Here is a 7,774-nt window from a genome sequence, read left to right on the forward strand (position 1 = left end):
GATCCTCAAATCCAGGTGTGAAAAACTTGTTGCCTCTTTCCCAAAAAGACTCATGGCTGTATTCGATCAAAAGGGTGCTTCTACTAAATACTGAGCAAAGGGTCTGAATACTTAGGACCATGTGATATTTCAGTTTTTCTTTTTTAATAAATCTGCAAAAATGTCAACAATTCTGTGTTTTTCTGTCAATATGGGGTGCTGTGTGTACATTAATGAGGAAAAAATTTTAACTTAAATGACTTTAGCAAATGGCTGCAATATAACAAAGAGTGAAAACTTTAAAGGGGTCTAAATACTTTCTGTACCCACTGTATATATATATATATAAGACTGGACATTCAAATTATATATAAATAATAGATTAAAATGCTACATAAATAATGTTACGTATTATATATATGGCCATTGTGTTTATTTTAGGTGTGAATCTGCTAATGCATTTAAGCTTGTAAAGGTGCATTTTTAAATATCCAAAATATTTCATAACATTAATTGTTGAGTGATTCTCTGCAGGGTTAGCTGAATGCTGATTATAGAACACCAAGTTTTAAGATGTTGTGCAAGAATAAACACACTGAGCTGCAGGAATATTAGTCAACACATAGCCAGCATAATGAAGAAGAATAAAAAACTCACACATCAAAATCCCAAATGCTGTCAGAGGAAAACATGCAGGAATCCACCAAACTGGGTCACTTGCTCTTCAGCAAGCAAATGATTTCCAATATAGTGTACATACACCCATCTAATTTTTTGTAAACAGTAGACACATATGGAGGAGTTGAATGTGTTTATATCTATATAATGTCTTTAAAAAAAATTAAAGAGAGAGATTTTTAAGAATATTATAATATAATAATAATAAATCAAATGGTATATAAATAATAGATTTTTGGCGTGAATCTACAGAAGCCATTTAAACGTGTTAGATGTGCATATAAACATATTTAATAACTTGCAATAAATCAGGGATAACAAAACTGCTAAATATTAAGTTTTGGACATTTTGTGTATTTTTATATAGCTATATTATATTTGTAATAATTTAATAAAAATGCGTATAAATAATAGATTAAAATGATATACAGTGTAAACAATATATAAATATGAAATGTATGTGTTTTTATATATATGTTTGTTTTTGGTGTGAATCTGCAGAATACGTTTAAATGTGTTTAATGTGAATATGTAAAATAGCCTAAATATCCAATAAACTGTGATACACATTCTTAAAAATGAGTTTCCCACCTTCTTCTTATAACTGGCTTTAGTTCTGGATATCACATAATCAGCATGTTTGTTTTTGTTCTTATAATAATTTGTTCTTGTAATTTCAGTAGATAGATGGTTTTCTGAAGAACTAGAGAATACGTTGTTTGAGGAAGTTAAAATGAAATCAAAATTGACTTATCAAGAATTGTACTTATTGTGAATAATTCATCATTGTACATTATTCCAACATTTTAAAAAGCCAGTACACTTGCCAGTTGGAAATAAACCCTCCCCTTCAACCACTTGTCATACAGGGATGACTTGTCAAGCTGTGAAATGCTTTTAGTTCTTATTGGAAATGTTCTTTTTAAGACTGTATATATACGTATAATGAATTTGACTTTATCATGTCATGCTAAATGACTGTTAATGAGTTGCATCCTATGAGAAACGAGCGCTTTGAAGTCAAACCTTGGCCACTGGCCTCTGATAGCGCGTGTGTGGGCATGCGTGTGCTTATTTGTATAATTTTCATTGTGTGTGTGTGGTATTTGTGATTGCACGTCTGGTATGTCTACGAGTGAGTGATCGCACATGTGCATCTCGGTAATGACCTAAACTGTTTGATCTGATGTATCTTTGCTGTTGGACTCATTACTATCAGTAGTGATGAGATCATCTGACTCGTCTCATCTTAATTCGTGCGCTCGATTCATCTTCCACACCCACTGTCACAGCTCCGTTTCTCTTCCTGAGCAAATGTCCTCTGATAGAACTAATGTCCTATGACCACCATTTAGGCTATCAGGAGAGGAGGGGTTGACGTCCGAGTGGTTGTTGGTGTGTCAGTGGTTGGAGTTATTAGTGTGTTGGTGGTCTTCATAAGTGTGCGTGAGTTCGCCGGGTGAGGAAATGGAGGCAGAAACATAAAGAGAACTCTGTGATCCGTTTCTGATGAGGCACATCTGGTTGAGGTGAGAACATCTCTTGTGTCACAATCTAGGGTTTGATTACAGCCAATTAGACGGCTAAATAAAAGCCCCTGCAGTTGCTCCAGTTTTTTGCTATTTGCATAATAACAAAGAATTATGAGAACCAAAACATGGCAGAAGTGCTCGTTTCTCCACAGCCACAAGCCACAGTCCTGATGGAGGGTTAAACATTTACTGTAACACCAATCAGATGCACATTCACACACCAGTTGAGGTCTTTATCATTGAATAATCCATCATGCTTCCTCATTTTGTTCGATTAAAACTCTTGTCTCTATTAAAGCTGACAATTACCCTTTCTGTGTTCTTTCACCAGTGCTTGTTTAGGCAAGTATTAAACTTTAGAGCATAACTAATCTCACAATTGCTACAAGAATGAATGATACCTTAAAGGGGTCCTATTATGCTTTTTCACTTTTTCAACTTTAGTTAGTCTGTAATGTTGCTGTTTGAGCATAAAAAAAGATCTTCAAAATTACAAAGCTCAAAGTCCACTTCAAAAGGAGATATTTTATTTAACAGAAATCACTTTTCAAAAACTACAACGAACGACTCGTTTGGACTACAACGCATATTTTCCGGGATTTGTGATATCACAAATATCGACGAATGGGACGAGACCTGGTTGAGCTGCACTAGAGAAGGCAACGAGTGTTATCACTATGTCGGAGACATGCTAGCTTTCCCAAGGCAGACGAATTTAGAGTGGTTACAATCATCCGGGTTTAAATCGCGCTCAAATTGATTTGATTTTGACGCAATATTTACACTGAAGCTCGCAGGCGGCTATGGTAAGGGGCATGACATTTCCCGACTAGGCGCCGAGTGCTGCCAATCACAACACACACTGGCCCAGCTAACCAATCACAGCACACAATGGCCCAGCTAACCAATCACAGCACATTTCGTATTTCAGAAGACGGGCCTTCATTTGATACAGGAACTATTCGAGCCGTTCATGCCAGACTGGGGAGAGAGGTGTTGTAATAATGTAAAATATGTGAAAAAGTCTTGATACTCTTAATATCATGGTGCCTTTTGCACAAATCGGCTTGCTTTGCATTTAGGTAAAACAGCTCAACATGTCATTCGTTTGTGTGTTTTTGCATAGCTCAAAAGTGATTGAAGATGCTCTTACAAAAGCCTATAATGTACATTGCAAACCACATTCGTGAATTGTCAGGATTACCAAAGACAACTGAAGTTCTTCTTATGATTTTGAGATCTGTGCTTAGCTACAATTTCACGCTCACGGTTGAGTGATTGTTAGAAATGTTCACTTAAAGGGGAATCCCAATTGCTGTTCTTTTACACTTGGTTGAATTTAAATAGATTTAATGACAATTGCTTTAGTCATCTTTACAGATGAAGATCACTACAGCCAATACATAACTAAGCCCATATTGTAATCATATTTAATATTGCTCATAATAGCTGGTTGAAAACCTACCAAAACAACTACATAGCTCTTTGAACATCTATTAGATAATTTCCCTGACCTTCAGTTGACATTTATGTTATATTCATTTCATAATGATATATATTTCTAATATGGTGCATTTGCTATTAGGGAGGTGACCGTGCAAGTAATACATTTCAGTCATTATGTGAAATCTTGTCTGTAGTGTGGATCTAATGACTTAGAGACAAATGATTCCAACAATATGTATCTGCTCCAGACGCATTTGTCAACTTGTTAACGTAGTAAGTGAGTCAGAGTTGAAGCAAAGTATTAAGGGGGTCTTCCTGAAGTGGATTTTAATAACCTTTCAACCTTTCTGAATACTATTAGTATTCTGATGTTTCAGACAATTCATTTAGACAGAGAGAAAACCTGTAAGGCAGCAACTCTTTGTTAGAGGGGTGAAGAGAGGCTGGGTGTCCTCAAAAATTAATTTAAAATGGGATCAAATGAATGGTTTTATTTAATGTACATATTCAAATTCATAATATATAAAGGTACTTTTCATGTGAATTTTACACACTGCAGGAACACTAAGGAAGGCTGAAAACATAAAGGCTTCTCTAGTTAGCAAACTGACCAATCAGAATTATTATTCAAATTATGCTAAACCACTATTTATTTATTATGATTCAAATTTCTCTGCCAGCGAAAATAGTTCTATACAAAGTCACAGCAGAACATTTGAAACACCAAGCAAAACACAGTAAAGGTGTTTCATTCCCCAATGATTCATTTGTAGTGGAACGAATCAGCAGAGTGAATGAATCATTTTGTTGGTGAATGAATCAGCATTTTTAATGAATCAGTTGAATGAATGATTCAATGACTCATTCATAAAAGCAGCACCTTGTTTCGTACACCGGCGTTTTTGAATAAATCGTGTTACATTGTGACACCTGTGAGTGGCAACAACTCACTTTATGAGTGATTCTACATAAAAAATCAATGAAATATTCAGAACAAAAATGTAATATCTCAAGTTGCATTTGCACAGTAAGCATGCATGGGTGAACGTGAACAAAGTTACAGTCTCTAATATGTTCTTGTTTAAAAATGTTTGCCTAAATCTTAATATAAACGTTACGTTAGTATAACATTTTTTACATTTTTGCTTCAAATTTTGTTTTGATTTTCTTTTCATCATTGCACATTGTAATTTTTTTGCACAATTTATGCAAAAAAATTAAATGCTTGTTGATTAAAATTGCCATTTTATTCCAAGTAAAAAAAGGCTAAAATTAATAAATATGATAAGACTTTTCGCCAAAAGACAAAAACTATAACGAAGAAACTAAGTGAACACTGAGTAGCAGACAGTAGATCTTAGATTAAATGTTGCTCTCTGTTCATTTATACTCATAGTGATCATAAGCACAAGTGCCTCCAATTAAACATTTGACAGTGGTTACGTAGATAGCTGCTAAATCTGATTCAATATTGCAAAAAGGTGGCTGAGGAGTTTTCTTCATTGTGACATGCCTTGTAAGAGAAGGGACATGTGAGATGGTAAAGTGACGGCATGAGTCAGGATCTCACCTCATGTGGGCACTGGGTGAGAACAAGGCAAGTTCATTCAAACTTTTCTTCCTTTAATGCCCACTCTGTGCAGACAAACTCTGATCCCAGACCCGCTTTCCATCACAAAATTCTCATAATAACCATAATAACCTAAACCTGCACCATTCACGTATGCTCTCAATCAGTAGGTGTCAGTGTCTTTAGACCTAATGGTGAGAGCGTGACTCACACTGACGTTCGACTGCCACTGGTGTAAAGGGTTCATCTCACTTTCGACAGTTGGTCATCTTTCATTAATATGCTGAATGTGACAAGACCACATTTTTTTCCCTGTCATGACCTATGATCATTTTAAAGCACATGAGCCCACAAACCTGAAATAATTAGTGAACTTTTCTACTTTCCACCAGGATACATTCAAAACCTGTTAGTGTATTAATGCTAGTTAAGGCAAAATATAAAATAAAATAAAACACCGGAACTGAAGGTTTGCTGCTGAATCTACAGAGATCATGACTAGCATTGTCTGATTAAACTACAAATGACTCTTATGAGTCAGTTCTTTTTAGTGAATCAAAATCATACAGCACAACCAGTGTAGTCCAACTCCCTGATTGAATGACTCTAATGAACCAGTTCGTTGAATAAAAAACATACTGAACAACCAGTGTAGTCTGCCTCCCGAACAAATGACTACAGTTGGTTCCTTTTGTTGTATCAAACACATAGCTACAGTTTATAACCAACTAAACAACTAATAATTACTGAGTGTAATTATTGTGAAAACACACTTGGAATTTACAAAAAAAAGCACCTAAAGGACCCTCAAACTCTGATAAACAAGATTCTCTGGTCTGATGAACCTCAATTCTAAGCATCATGTTTGAAGGAAACCAGCTCCGCTCATCACCTGCAGAGTACCATCCCAAAAGTAAAGTGTGCTGGTAGCAGCCTCATGCTGTGGGGATGTTTTTCAGCAGCAGGGACTGAGGGACTCGTTAGAGTAGAAGGAATGCCTTAATGAAAACCCAGCCCAGAGCATTCAGAACCTCAGACTGGGCAGAAGGTTCACCTTCCAACAGGACAATGACCCTAAGCACACAGCAAGTGTGGCTTATAGACAACTGTGTGAATGTCCTTGAGTGGCCCAGCCAGAGCCTGGGATTGAACCCAATCAAATATTTCTGGAGAAACCTGAAAATGTGCATCTGCCCCCATCCAACCTGACAGAGTTTGAGAGGTGAACAGGTGAGGTGAAGAATGGCAGATAATTGCAAAATGCTGATGAGCAAAGCTTGTCGCATCAAACAAAAAAAAGACTTGAGGCTGTTAAGGTGCTTCAGCTAAATATTTAGTTAATACTTATGCAATGTGCTTATTTCAGTTTTCTATTTTTAATACATTTACGAAGTTGTGACAATTATGTTTTTGCTTTGTCAGTATGGTGTATGGAGTGTAGATTGATGTGGGGAAAAAAGTAATTTAAAGAAGTTTATCATAAGGCAGCAACATAACAAAATGAAGGGGTATGAATACTTTCGCAAGGCATTGTAGGAGCTTCTGAATAGGATCCAAATTCAGTCCAAAGCCGGCTGAGTTGGACATTCATCTTATCACCTCTCAAGTCATTCATCACACACTCTATCTGATTCATTCTCCAAGTCTTGCTTCATCCAATCAGACTTTTTCTTTCCTCTCCCACTCTATTTCATCCAATCTGACTTCATCAGCCTAATTCACAATTCCATTCATTAAAGCCGCAAAGTAGATAGAAGAGTTTGAGACACAGAAATAGAAAGATAATATCTGACATGCTGACATTATCATTATCTGCCCAGAAAATCTTCATCTTTGAAAAGGAGGCGGGGTGTAGAGCGAGAGAGAGGAGTCATTCATAATGTTCTGTCTGCAGCCCAAGTTAGTTTCTCTGCATATGTGTGGATTTATCCAGACCTGTTCCATTTCACCCTGTTAGTTATTAATGACCACCCTCTATAATCACCATGGCGACAGCACTAACAATCAAAAAGTAGATGGACAACTAAACCAGGGTCTAAAGGAAGTTCTTCTTTGAACACTTCTAAGCATGTGTTATTAAAGTGGTCATATGACATTGCTAAAAAGAACATTATTTTGTGTATTTGGTGTAATGCAATGTGTTTATGCAGTTTAAGGTTAAAAAAACACATTATTTTCCATATAATGTACATTATTGTTTCCCCTCTATGCCCCGCCTTTCTGAAACGCATCGATTTTTACAAAGCTCATCGTTCTAAAAAAACGAGGTGTGCTCTGATTGGCCAGCTATCCAGTGCGTTGTGATTGGCCGAGTGCCTCAAGCGTGTGACGGAAATGTTGTGTGATGCTGTCTCCCAGCAGGACGAGACAAAACCAATAAAACCCATTACAAATGAGGCATTTGTTGCATCCAGTGGGGACATAATTACTGATTATAATGACTTATACTGCCTTTTTACGCATTGCGTTGCATATCACGCTGCGTAAACATAAAACCATGTCTGCATTTGTGATCGGAGAAACAACAAACAACAAGCCTACTCTACACTGCTCAAAACTCACGTTTGAA

This window comes from Sinocyclocheilus grahami, unplaced genomic scaffold (assembly GCF_001515645.1).
Source record: "Sinocyclocheilus grahami isolate Dianchi unplaced genomic scaffold, SAMN03320097.WGS_v1.1 scaffold13.1, whole genome shotgun sequence".
Lineage (NCBI taxonomy): Eukaryota > Metazoa > Chordata > Actinopteri > Cypriniformes > Cyprinidae > Sinocyclocheilus > Sinocyclocheilus grahami.